General features: G+C 35.2%; 1 long non-coding RNA gene across 1 annotated transcript in view; it reads right to left on the reverse strand.

Moving 5' to 3' along the window:
• Positions 1 to 606: 606 nt before the first annotated feature.
• Positions 607 to 14,921, reverse strand: part of LOC131485104 (uncharacterized) — a 322,880-nt gene continuing 308,565 nt past the window's right edge. The window contains exon 3 of the long non-coding RNA XR_009248640.1: positions 607 to 659. This is a non-coding gene — a long non-coding RNA (uncharacterized LOC131485104). The remainder of the gene's footprint in view (positions 660 to 14,921) is intronic.

Raw genomic sequence — 14,921 nt, forward strand, 5'->3', positions numbered from 1 at the left:
TAGGTTTTAAGGTCGTCAAGAGTCTTTAGTGAAGAGAAATGGCTTAGGATTATGGAACATAGTCATCACGAGACATGAATGCTCTAGCTACATACGATGTTCAGTCCTAATTCACAATGGATGCACCCAATTTATTCACTTTCAACCTATTGGACTGTAGAAGAAGGAAAGAGAGTTATGAAAGTGTTAATGATGACCAGCAACAGTTACATCACCTACCAGTCAGGAAAAATAAAAAAATAGGCTAGCCTGAAAGAAAACGTAGGTCTGCATGAATCTGAAGAAGATTCTGAGGGCCCAGAGTGGACCAAGTATGGACAATACAGTCCCCTCAGTTAAAAATGTGGGAACATTCACAAACAACCTTGCTCTCCAATCTAGTTGCTTGACATATTTCTAAGGAAACCTTGACAAACTGTACATGCATTTGCTCTATATCCAGTGTGATTTTTTTTTTTGCCAACCTGTATACCGTGTACATAAGAAACTTCCCTTCCCCTATGACATTTCCAGTAGTTTCGATTTAGTTCTCTCCATACATAGAGGAGTGGGGCCAACAAAGTTGCTTAGCTAAGAAGAGTTTGACAGAAAGCAGCAGCTCTCCTACCTCCTGATGCCAGCCTTCACTTACAGGAAAAATTGAGCCTCTGCTCCTGAAGCTGAAAGTAAAAGGTTGTCACCAAAAGTAGACAGGTAGGTTGTCCAAGCTTATTAAATATGTCTATATCTGACAGTAATTGTTTCTATTACTTATCTCTACCTGAATGATGAGGACTTCTTAATTAGTGCCTGAGAAAGTAAATGAGGATTTAATTGACAGAAACAGTGTGCATGGTTTTGCTATAATGAAGTCAGTCATGTAATGAAGCATAAGCCAGTTTATTACCCTACCCAAACACAAACTCCTAAATTGCTACAGTAGACACTTTCTCAATTTCACCAATCATTGTTATAAGCAGTATGGGACATCAGCAGGCATACTATATATGAAATTTCCTTGATACAGCCTTAATTTCAGCTTATACATTTTTTTAAAATAAAGTATTGTGCAGGATAATGCCAAAAATCTCAATGAATAAGGAAAAGTTGGCGTTCCTGCTTCTAAAATGATCATTCCTACTTAAGGAAATGCAGCATGCAAGCCAAGCCATTCTGCAAAGTTATGAAAGACTAAGCCATGTTTAGGAAGAAAGCAAGCAAGGGAAAAATTAATGAAGCCAAAACAATAAGCCTCCAGAGAAAGAGAAATATATAAGAAAAAGACTAACATTGAGGTTTTTTTGTTTTTGTTTTTTGTTTTTCAATTCTTCCAGGCTTCCTTTTCTCCAACAGAATTCTCTTTTCTTAACCTTCTTGATAGAAAGCAGATTACCTCTGGTCGACTTTTGCAAGCTCTGGTTCTATCATCCTCAGCTCTCCAGGAGAGCTTATAATAGGGATAACAGTACCTCCTATTTTTCTTCATGATTTACTCCTCAGGCTCAGTGGGCATCTGCCGTTTGTTAGACCAGTGTATGTTTCTATTCCCCTTTCCCACTACTGATTGCAATAACCTTATAGGTTATCCTATTCTTTCATCTGTATCATAGTACAGAATGCCATTTGAAACTCGATCATTTCACAAATGGTTCCTCATTGACATGGCAATATGACTTCTATCCAAATTTGTTATTAATTTACATTTCTTTTGTGCCATCAAATATACAGGTAGTGCTGAATCCATAAAAAGTGTACACGATTGTGTTATGTGTTCAACAATCTACAGCAATGGGACAACAAACTAGAGCTGGGGGCTCACACCTTGCCTGCTTTACAGAGGGTTTATAATTCCCTCTTTTTAAGTGCTGTTGGTGAGAAGAAACAAATATTCAGTGCAACTGAATCTAAACATAGCCAGATGAAGCCAGATGATTTCTGAATGACAGTTTTCACAATTTTAGATCTAGAAGGCAATGTACCAATTGATTAGACCAGTTATCTCTGTCTAGTCTTTTTTTAATGTGAAGAGTCTCAAAGTCACAGATATTTTTGGACTTCATCAAGATTGTGATTGTTGAAGATCCAAGATTAGTACCTTGGTCTTCTTAATCTCTGTGGCTAGTATGGAACAGTGTCTTATTCTAATCATAGTTCTCCTATTTTATAAAAGTTGTCCTGTTTTTTAAATTCAGAGATTTAAAAATATTTTTAAATATAAAATAAAATCTAAGTTGGATATAATCACATCTTCCAGATAAAAAGTTTTTTATTTCTATTGCTTCATTATTTTCCTTATAGAAATATTAAAAATTACATATTTGTATTTTACTGTTTTGTCAGATTGATGTCTTTCTTATTGACTGAATTATGTTGACTGTCTTAACCATGGCAAACTGAATGTAAGAGGAAGATGTTGGCTTATTTTGGTGAGCCTGAAGTTATGTTTTACAAATATGTTAAATGCTGACATAATCTTAAGGCATGTAACTTTTCCTATATAGAAATATTTCACAATATTCCACAGCTTCAAGAACTAAACTATTTGATCAGATCAGGAATGTGAAGTCTTAACCTTCATCCACTGCCCTTTCTCACACTGAGCTTCCAAAACATCTTCGAGTAGTCCTAGGACCGTGGGAGGTTGGCTTAAAAAGCATTACCACAGGAAGTCTCTAGATGATGCATGTTAATGATGCTTTCAGCCCCTGTTCTGACCCTTTTTATAAGAGTCCCAACCTTGCATTATCCTCACTTTGCACAGAAAGGCGATGCTAAAACCCAGCTTGGTCTGTAGCCCCAGACAGCTTTCTGTTGCCAAGGACACTGAGGAAGTTTGTCGGCAGGGTGTGTAGCAGTTATAGGACAGAAAAAAAAAAGATTCTAGAGAAGCAAGTCCTTCTTAGATGAAAGCTGGCAAACTCCACAATTTTATCTGAAATATATTACCATGACATTCCAGTAAGACCGATAAAATGAAATGAAACATCTCTCAGCCACTTCTGCCTGACCTTGAAAACATACGGCCCTAAAACAGATCACATGACAAATTTTAAAATTATATAATTGATTCATTATATTGTATACCAATTGTGTTTAATGAGTGGAATCTGCCTTCATTAGAACTATTTAGAATATTTATAATTGTGGCGCCCGGGTGACTCAGTCAGTTGAGCCTCCGACTTCGGCTCAGGTCATGATAACATGGTTTGTGAGTTTGAGCCCCACATGGGGCTCTGTGCTGACAGCTCAGAGCCTGGAGCCTGCTTTGGATTCTGTGTCTACCTCTCTCTCTGCCTCTCCCCTGCTCACACTCTCTCAAAAATGATTATCTTAAAAAAAAAATTAGAATGTTTACAGAAACTAATAAACAGCCACTTGGAACATTCCTACATGTTCCTACATGTCCACAAGCATTCATCAATTTATAGATAATGACATTGGGGCTCCTGGGTGGCTCAGTCGGTAGAGTGTTCAACTTCAGCTCAGGTCATGATCTTGCAGTTCGTGAGTTCGAGCCCCACATTGGGCTCTCTGCTGTTAGCGTGGAGCATGCTTCAGATCCCTTGTCCCTCTCTCCCTTTTCCCCTCTCCTGCTCATGCTCTCTATGAAAAAATAAAAAATAATAAAAACAAAAAGTATAACACTGATAATATAAAATGCAAGAAATAAAATCAATTTAAAACTCTACTAACATATAGATTCTATAGTTTTCAGAATAAAATTACGTAACCAAGAAATATGCAAATAGAAATATATAATAAAAGAACCAACCAATCCATTTAAGTCAAAGAGTAGCCATACCTCAGGATTAAGGCCTATATTTAAAGTTTGTTTTAATGTTTAATTTTGACAGAGAGAGACAGAGCATGAGCAGGGTAGGAGCAGAGAGAGAGGGAGACACAGAATCTGAACAGGCTCCAGGCTCTGAGCTGTCAGCACAGAACCCGACGCGGGGCTCAAACTCATGAACCATCAAATCATGACCTGAGCCGAAGTCAGACACTTAACCAACTGATCCACCCAGGCACCCCTAAGGCATATATTTTTGTATAGCATTTAGACTCAAAAATAAGAAAAAAAAATGTGGTCTGTAAAGGTTCTCTAGCTGGCTTATTCTATAAACTGATAGTATGACTTTCTCCTGGGAGAGTTAATACTTTACTAACTTTATATCAAACTTGCCACCAGACCAGAGAGGAAAGATGCCTCTAGGATGAGGAAACTAGTCCCCGAAAAGACTCTAAAACATATACCAGAGATTATGAATTCCAGTTGATTAGCCATATATCTTCACACAACCAAAGCAATCTAAACATGTTGAATCTAAATAAAACACTATGCAAAAGCAGTTGGCTCAGAACACCAATGAAAAACCACCTATTAACATTTCTTTTATACTAAAAAAATACTATTTTTGAAAATTTGGAGATTATAGCAATATAAAAAAGAGCAAGATACAAGTAATTATGCCCAATAAAGGACTATGATCAAAAACAGATCATAAATGTTAGCAAGGATATGGAAAAATTGGAACCCTCATTATGCTGCCGGTACAGCTGCTTTGGAAAGAGTTGAATAGTTTCTTTAAATGTAAAACAGAGTTACTAGAGAACTCAACAGTTTCATTCCTGCATGTATACTCAAAAGAAATAAAGACACTTACCTACATAAAATCTTACACATACATGTTCAAGCAACATTACTCAGAATAGCCAAATAAGTGAAAACAGGCCAACTATCCATCAACTAATGTGGTATATCCATAAAATGGAATATTATTCAGCCATAAAAAGAGGTGAAACATTTAAAAACTTATGAAATATTATACTAAGTTAAGGAAATCAGTCACTAAAAATCATATATTATATGATTCCATATATATGAAAGGTCCAGAATAGGCAATTGTCTAGAGATAGATAGTAAATTAGTGGTTGTCTAGGCCTGGAGTGCTTAAGAGGAAATAGGAAGTGACTGCTAATTGATCTGAGGTTTCTTTTGAGGTGGTAGAAATGTCCTAAAATTGATTTTAGTGATGATCACATGACTTCATGAATATATTAAAAAAAATTGAGTTTCACATTTTTAATGGGTGAGTTCTATGGTATATAAATTACATCTTAAGAACACTTTAAAAACTAAATGATGTTATCATAGTAAATGGCCATTTCTTCCACCTTTTATTAGGAGAACAACAAACTCAGATGATTTGCTACATCATTGAAATGAGGGACTCTTTAAATTAATGGTGTTACATTTTCTTCATGTTATCTCCAATTAATAACAAAACACTGGGGATAAATAATCAATTTAATTTTATCACCCATAATGTTCCAGAAATTAAGATGTTTAACATCATGAAGCCAGAATGGAGAAGAAAACTGAAGATTTCATGAGTAGTTCAGTATATTCCAGTGACTAGATCTCTGTTACCATAGAGAATTAACATGACTTGTTTGGGGAGGGGGTGGAGGTGGAGGAAGTTAAATCTGTATTGTTTGTTTCCAGCCTAACATCAGAATCTGATCTTGTTTACATCTCACATAATAATGCTGAGATTTTTCCTCCCAAGTGTTTAAAGGAAAACCAGTAAGAAGGAGAACTGAGTTTCAAGATGCCTGGTTGCTCTGTTTCATTGTAACCTTTAGACCACCTGCAAAAGGTACAAACTTGCAACATAAAGTCCAAGTGCTATTTGTAAACAGACAGCCAAGCTTCCATCCAGGAACAAAGGTGATTGACATATACAGAGCTTACTGCCCATTTATTATAAATAACTGGAATGTTAGAATACGTTAGGATTTCTCCAGGAAGAATGGTCACCAAATCCTGTCAGAAAATACATAGTTATAGTCGAAGCAACAAAAATTACATTGCAGGTTGTTTTCTGAATATTTTTAATTCATAAGTACCCTTGTTCAGCTTGAATTTGAGAGTCAGCAACAGGTTAAAAAAATATACTTTTCTATTGGATTTAATGAAATAAATACATGCGATTGTTGATAAGTAGGAAGTTTTATAGTAAAAAAACGGGGGGGACACCTGGGTGGCTCAGTCCGTTAAGCACCCAACTCTTGATTTCAGCTGAGGTCACAACCTCACAGTTTGTGAGACTGAGTCCCACCTCACGGTGGAGCCTGCTTGGGATTCTCGCTCTCCTCTCTCTCTTCCCCTTCCCCTGCTCGAATGCTTGCTCGCTCTCTCACTAGCTCAAAGTAAATAAATTAATATTAAAAAAAAAAAAAAAGACTGAGAGCTGAGAGATACCAAAGTCAAACCCACAGGATTTGAAAACCAATTTTTGCCTGAATGACCTTAGACAAGGCATTTAATCTTTATCTTTCAGCTAAAGGAATGGATTATTTTTTACTTTACAAGCATCTGATAAAATGCCAAATGAAACTAAACAGTCAGTATTAAACCCTCTATAAAAGTCACTGAAATGCGCTGAGACTCCATTCAAATTATTATAACAATCCTTGAGATCAGTTTTGCTTTTCTCTTCATACCAACAGAAGAGGTATGACATCCATCTAGAGAAATAAAGATGCTCTTATACTGTAGGTTTAACATAAAAATGCAAGGTTTGCAAATTTCGTTTGTATGTATGTATGTATGTATGTATGTATGTATGTATATATGTCAAAAGTTAAATGGAATCCACTGGAGGCTAAAAAAAGATGGCATGTCAAAGACTTTCTTTTATCTTTCAAGAAATTTAAACCCTAATCTTTTGGATACCACCTTGAATGCAGCTGAGTTATAAAAGGAGCTTTATAGAGATATAATTCACTTTCTGTAAAATTCACCCACAAAGCATACAATTAGTTTTTAGTATATTTAGAGATATCTGAAAACATCACTACCATCAATTTTAGAACATTTCGTCACCTCTAAAAAAAATCCAGTACCCTTTAGCTACACCCTCATATCCCTTGTTCCCATTCCCTGTCTTTAAGCAACCGTGAATCTACTTTCTGTCCCTATTCTGGACTTTCATATGATTGCAATCATGTAATCCTTCTTCTGTGATTAGCTTTTTTTATTTAGCATGATGTTTTCAAGGTTCATCCATCTTGTACCATTGGATAGATATTCTGCATTTTATTTACACATTCATCTGTTGCGAATTAATTTTGATACAATGCCTCTCTTAATTCTACACAAATTCCTGAGAGGTCTATCCATTTTGATCATTGGAAATTCAAGTCACTTTTTATATCATACTAAATTATTAAGTGGAGCCACTGGGATTTAAATGCATATGGCCTTCTGCAGAACATGCACTCTGTAAATCTATGCTCCATCACCTTAAACATGTTTATCATAGGGGGACAATGAGTTTCAAATCCAGGAATTTTTCAGCAGGCAACAACCAACTGCTTAAAGAAATAACAATATACAATGGTTATTTATTACATAATTTATAGAAATAAAAATTTAAGCATAACCGCCCTAAATAATAACTGTGGAGTTGTTAAATCGTGGTACATCAATGTTCTTGAATACTGTGTAGCCATAAATATGGAGTTTTGAAAAAGATAATGATAGAGAAAATTGAAGAGACCATAGTCTTAACCGTAAAAACAATTTGTAAGAAATGCTGTGTATAGTTACGTACAGCAGATCCCACTATTTCATGTGTTTATCATTTATCAAATAGGTATCATAATATCAACTCCATGAGGATGTTGGGAAGAGTCAATGTGTTAATATATGCAACGTGCTTAGAGAAGTAGGTATACACCTATCTATTAGCCACACACACACACACACACACCACCCCCCCACACACACAAATACCAAAGGATAAAATGGATACACAAAAAAATTCCCAGCAGAAAGACTGTGGATGATCATGATATTTTTATATGTTTCTCTGTGTTTTCCATCTATTCCATAAAAAAACCCAAAAGGTTAAAGTTGGTGCAAAGAAATATCTTCAAGACAAGTAGTCAAGCAATAAAACAAAGAGAATCGTTTTGTTTAGTCTTTGTTTCCCTAAGACTGAGAGGCAATTTGAGCCCAAGTAACCACTTCGGGTTTATCCTGAAACATGAAGCTGGCACCATAAAAATCATTCCAAAACTTTATCTAACTTATATCCCTAAGTGTGAAAAAGTGATTTCTGTTTATAGACCTAGGTCTGTTTTGAAAAGGAGATTACCAAAATGATCCCAGTAAAAAACAGATGCTTAGCAATCTTGAAATGTATGGGAGGATATGTGACAGAGCATTTTGCCACTGTCAGATGTTGCTTATTAACCCCCCACCTAGCAAAGCATGCAGTTAGACTGGGGAAGAGCCTGCAAGACTCTTTTCTTCCCAGGAGACAATTTGTTGGTATGTCAGCTGCAGAAGACAGTTTTCCAAAATCACTCATACTTTCTTCTTTTTAATAGCTCATACTTAATTAACACTCTTTCTCCCCCCCATTTTAAACCAATATAAGACAGCTGTCAAAAGCTGATTTAACTTGCCCCAAGTAATATTTCATTAGAAATTAAACGCTTTTATATCATGTTGCATCCTGCAGATACAGAGAAAAGGAAAAAGAAAGCTCCGAAGAGGAATTCATTTTCACGTATCCACTTGCCTTTCAACTGGCATGCCAACACTAATACAGGAGGCACTTCAATGGTTCGAACTTAGGGTGACAGGTTTCGTTTATTTTTCCAAATATATTTCTAGTGTTTTCTTTTCTGATTAAAAAATGAATGCAGGTATATAATTTCTTAACTGAAATTCCAAAAAGTAATAAACAAGGCTCTGAAAACCAGATTTTGCAGCTCATTTTGTGATGAAAGTTGACCTGACCTGATCTAAAGTTGTATGAGTGTCTTATGTGGAACTTAAGAAACTTAACAGAAGACCATGGGGAAGGGGAGGGGAAAGTAATAGTTACGAAAAGAGAGAGAGGAAGACAAACCATAAGAGACTCTTAAATACAGAGAACAAACCGAGGGTTGATGTGGGCAGGGGGGGGACGGGAGAGGAAGAAAATGGGCTATGGGCATTGAGGAGGGCACTGGTTGGGATGAGCACTGGGTGGTGTATGTAAGCAATGAATCATGGGAATCTACTCCCAAAACCAAGAGCACACTGTATACACTGTATGTTAGCCAACTTGACAATAAATTGTATTTAAAAAATTAAAATAAAATAAAAATAAAAATAAATTAAAAAATAAAGCTATATGAGTGTCACTTACTGTGCATATCCATACATTTTCTTGTGAAGTATTAATATGCTTGATTACAAGAGGCTCTCATATCCCATTGAAAGTATATCCTAATATAAAGTATGTATACCATATAAACATCCTCAAGTTCAAAAATTTCTCAATTCCAAATCCTATTTGGCAACATTGGTTTTGAGAAAGGGAATGCAGACCTGTATATTCTTATTGAGAAAAACATTATACAAAAAATGTATGAAAAATAAAATTAAGACAAAAATGCTATGCCACTACCAGTACTAACAAGTGTGAACATTGTGGTGATGTTTTTATGTTTTTTTTCCTCTAGCTATACATACTGAAAAGATGAATAACTATAGAGTATTTTGTAATTTCTTGTTCCATTTAATACTATGTCATAAATCCTTTCATCATTAATATAGATCTACCACACCGTCACAATGAAATATTATATACATGCACTATAACATATTTAGCCAAATGTCTGATTTTAAGATATTTAGATTGTTTCAGAGTGTTCACAATTATAAGCAACATTGTGCTAAGTATCTTAAATGAATGTACCATTGTCTTCTAAGACAGATTTCAAGTGAAATTGCTGGGTATGAGAACAGTACTCTATTAAATTTTGATACATATTTTTCAGATTGCCTTGCAGAAGCTTTATACCAATTTACATCTTCAGTTGTACTGCGAAACAGTGCTTCTTTTCCCACACCATCACCAGTACTGAGTATTAAAATCTTTCAAATATTTATAACACAAGCCAAACACAGGCCAAACAAACAAACAAACAAAAATAACATATCAGTTTTTACTCTACCATTACCCAGAGGGCGTGAACGTATTTCACACCAAAATTATCTAAGGAAAGTAATCTAGGGAGCTAACCATCTAGCCTGTGTTCTATTGTGTACAACTTTTTAAAACAAAGTCTATTTTAATGGTTATTACATAAATGTTATTTTCTGCTGGACTTTTAAAATGAGGGAAGCATTAAAGAAAACCTCTGTGTCCAAACTTTAATAGCCAGACTTCATAATAAAGTAATTTATCAGACACACTAAAAATGCTACCTCCTATTTGCACCACAAAATTAATTCGTGTTTTAAAACATGCAATGGTTTAAAGCTCTCAGGGAAAGTGTGCCTATGAAAGGGAAGATAGCTGTATATTCAAAGGACAAGCAACCACTGGGTGAAAGTGATAGAAGTCATTTGTTCCTTAATTTACTTACTGCCTTACCTTGGTAAATCTTTCTGTGTCTCATTTTCTTATAGGTAAAATGAGAATAATTTAACCAATAGCATAAAGTATTATGAGGATACGATCAAATGAATTCTTGTATGTGAAAACAATAAGCAAAAAGTAAGTGCACGATAAATATTAGTTGGATTTGAGTAAAAGTAAGTTTTACTGATTTTATGCATTCATTCAACAGGTTATGTTTATTTGATTCTCCTCTGCAAAACACATTTGGAGAAATTCAGGTTCTATTCAAATTGCTACTCTGCCATTTAATGACCTATTCCTCGTTAAGTTTCTCACTTGCAAAGTGGGGATTTTAATGCCTATTCCAAAGAACATTAAAAGATATAATGCTTTTGAACTACTGAGTGTGGTGTACATACTCTATCTCATCATCTTGGTAGTGGGGGTGGTAGGTAGTCAAAATCCCCACCTTGCTGCCTTATACAGAGCTGAAGCCATGCAATATCAATTTCCTTCCCTTTTCTTTGTGCTCATTAGTTCATGATCAAAAGTGCTGTATTTACTGAACAGCCATTGCACCAGTGTAGGATCCGCTAGTAAGTCTGAAAGGTAAGTTGAGAATTAATGAGTTAAACAAATTCCCACCCACAAATAAACAAAACAAAAGAAAAACTAAAAATACATATCTTATTGAGGACAACCCATTCCTTAATAATACCAATAATGAAAAGATGAGATAAGGAAATATAGAGATTATGAGGGGATGAGCCATGATTACCAGAAAACCTCAGATAGAAATCTCACTGAATAAAGAAGTTATTTTTAAAATAGCTACTCTTCTCACCAACAAAGAAAATATATAAAAGCCTACAGCTTCAACAAAGTACTTTGCTCTCCAAGGGAAATCTAAGATTCCTAATTACATAATTATAATTTTCTAAAAAGACATAATTTATTCAAAGTTAATAATGTTGAAAGTCATTAATTTAAAAATGACAAATTTTTGTAGTGTTGTGTCTCTTATTCATAATGACTACATATTTGCCAACTATTAGTTTATACTCCAAAACCAGGGTCATTGATATTTAAAGAGCCATAACTATATCATCAGATAAAGCCCATAGTTGCTCAATTACCTGGAAAGCTTGAGTGCACAATGACATTCAATCTAAATCATTATAGCTCAAGAACAGTCAAGTGATTCTGGCATTCAAATGTCTTTTAACTTTGAATTAGCTATCTTCTTGGAGGAAACAAAGCCCCAATTTATTTATGGAAATACTGCCCTGGAAAAGGTCAGGGGTGAATCCCCAAGGAATCACTTGCAAGACTAGTTCAATAAATTGTTTTCACCCTTTTACTTTCTCATCCTGAACCACAATGGGACCAGTTCATAGTACAAAAAGGCACTAACGAGGCCTGTCTCTATAGCTTTAATAAGAAGAGACAGATCACTGAGTGAGCAGCAGTGACATTATGGGAATTAGCCAAACTCCTTTGTCGATTGTGCTCCTAGTTTTAATAATTGTTCCTAAAGAGAAAGAAATGCAGTTCCTTGAAAATAAAAATGTCTAGATTTTGTTAGCATAGGTGGTCTCACCTGCTCTCCTGACATTTTGGCATTTGGATTTGCTCATGCATCTTGATACAATTGCTAGTTTTGCGAAAAATGCATTCTGAGTAATTGCTAGGTGTGAAAAACAGCTTTAGTATTTTCAGACTGTTAGGATGGAAGTATTCAATTCTTTTATATGAGAAATCAATATGCAAGATGCTAAAATGGGTAATGGCTAAATAATAAATTTTTATTTTTATGAATTTGACTTCTATATTAAAACCTCTTCCAGAGTTTTACAGAAGAATTTTGAAGCATGCTGTGGGTGAATTTCATCCCTCAGGGAGAGTTCAAGTGATTTTTAATATTCCATAGATAAGTGAGGAAGTTTAGATATACAAAAGCGGTATCACCAAATCCACAATATATTCAGTATATTCAGAAATTTGTGAAATTTTCCTAATAATATGACAATTGGTATGAATTAATGTGAAATTTTCCTCATAATTAAATTATCTCTAATTTAGAAATATTCAGACTTCTTTCACTTGAGATCTTTAGTCTTATTGATACCATCTAAACTATTAGGCATTCTGATTAGGTTTAAGAAAGTTTACTCTACTGCTAATACTGCCCCTCCCCCACTTCTAACAATGTTTCCCTATCTATAATTACTATAGATAGAAAGGAGAACATGGAAATAGGCTGAAAGATGGAGTCAGCTTAAGAAACTGTTAACTATGCAAGCAGAATCAGTGTGGGGGAGAGCTGGCAGTTTCCACAGGAGAACGGCATATGATACCATCAAGCTCAAATCAAGCAGAGTTCAAGGATGCAGTCAAAACATCTTTACACCACTAAGTTGCTTTGAATCGTTCAGTACCCTGAATAGCAGTAGGAGAAGATAAAAATTCCATCCTTAAAGCCAAAACCCACTTCTGTTAAGTGGAAAGAACCTCCCACTTTATTGTGCAATAGAAAAAATATAATCTTTATCTCTTAAAGTTGTCTGAACCAAGTTTAAAAGTTGTTTATACTTCTCATCCCTTGAGGCTTTGTGGCTTATTCTTATTCTTAGAAGCTCTAGCATATGATTTGAGGAAAGGATTATCTTCCTCTTCACCCTGAGGTTGATGTTCTAAGAGATTTTCTCCCTTATCCATGAACAGAGGTTTGGTTCATGGCCAGAACCCTAAGTGCTCTACCTAGACAGGCTTTGTAGCACACAACAGAATAGCAGACCTTCCTATAGTATAATAAGAGGCTAATTATCATGAGGCAACTGCTAAGAAATTTAATTCCAGTGTTAGTGATTAACCAGTCCGTCTCCTCAAAATAGTATCTCTTTTGAGCTCTCCAAATTTTTTTGTCATGAAATTGCCAGTCCTTCTCCTTGTCTTCTCCCTTTCTACCATTCCAGGCTGTAGTCAAAGGTCTGACTTCCAAACTTTGAGGTAGTCTCAAGAAAGGTGTTGCTTTCATGAGGTAACATGTGGAAGGAAGTATTCCCCTATCTTCGACTCCCTGGGCCAAGTGTTTACTGTTTACTTCAAGCATGTGATTACTGTTTTGCCCACTGATTTGCTCAAGTAATGGAGTTGTGAGGTCAGCTGTTTGTTGGACCACAGGCAGAAGAGAAATTCTGGAATTAGCTGCTATCACCATCAGCAACATCAGCTGATGTCAGGGACCAGTTAGAATAATCAAAAGTTGAGTGGTTTAGATGAGGGGAAAAAAAATCACTTTTGTTGAGACATTTACACCAAGAACCAGAATCACTTATCTTGTGGTGAATATGTCTCCCTAGTTGCTTAGAATGAGATGAGGAGCTCTGTTTCCATGGTTTTATGGGTAAGCTAATTGCTCAAGAGATCATGCTAAAGCAGTATTGCCAAATTTGAGTAATTATAAAAATTCAAGTTGGTCAGTTAGCTATAGTAGGAGTTCCAATGTTTTACATGATATTACACTTTGATCATTTTATCACAGGTAAAAATTTATCTCAATAGATATAACAATACATAAAAAGTGTTATATCAAACAACCCAATTAAATACTGAGCAAAGGACTTGAGGAGCCATTTTCCAAAGAAGACATACAAATAGCCAACAGGTATATGAAAAGATGTTCAACATCACTAATCATCATGGAAATACAAATTAAAACCACAATATCACCTCATATCTGTTAGGATGACTATTATCAAAAAAAAAGAAATAAAAGATAAGTGTTGTCACGTATGTGAAGAAAAGGAACACTTGTGTACTATTGGGGAGAATGTAAACTGGTACAGCCATTATGAAAAACAGTATGGAGTTTCCTCAAAAAACTGAAAATAGAACTATCCCAACAATCTCTCTTTTGGGTATACACTCAAAGGAAATGAAAGAGGTATCTTGAAGAGGTAGCTATGCTCCCATGTTCATTGAAGCAATAGTCACAATAGCCAAGATATGGAAATGCCCTAAGTGTTCATCAACAGATTAGTGGATAAAGATATCATGATGATAGATAGATTAGATGACAGACAGATGATTGATTGATAGATACACAATAGATACACGATAGATAGATAGGAAATCCCACCATTTGCAACAATGCAGATTAACATGGAAGACATCATGCTAAGTGAAATAAGCCAGAAACAGAAAGAAAAAAATTCATGATCTCATTTATATGTAGAATCTAAAATATTTAAACATATAAAAGCAGAAAGTAGAAAGGTGGGTACAAGGGTGGAAGGGATAGAGGAAAGAAAGAGATGCAATGGGTGCTAAATTGCCATTATGTGGGATGAGTAAGTCTACACATTTAATGTATAACATGATGACTACAGTTAATAATACTGTATAGAATAGTGGATGCTAAGAGAGTTGATTTCAGGTGCTCTTATCTCTTTCTATCTCACACACACACGCACACACGCACACACATACACACACACACACAGAATGACAACTATGTAAGAATATGTGTTT

The sequence above is a fragment of the Neofelis nebulosa genome, chromosome 9 (assembly GCF_028018385.1).
Source record: "Neofelis nebulosa isolate mNeoNeb1 chromosome 9, mNeoNeb1.pri, whole genome shotgun sequence".
NCBI classification, from domain to species: domain Eukaryota; kingdom Metazoa; phylum Chordata; class Mammalia; order Carnivora; family Felidae; genus Neofelis; species Neofelis nebulosa.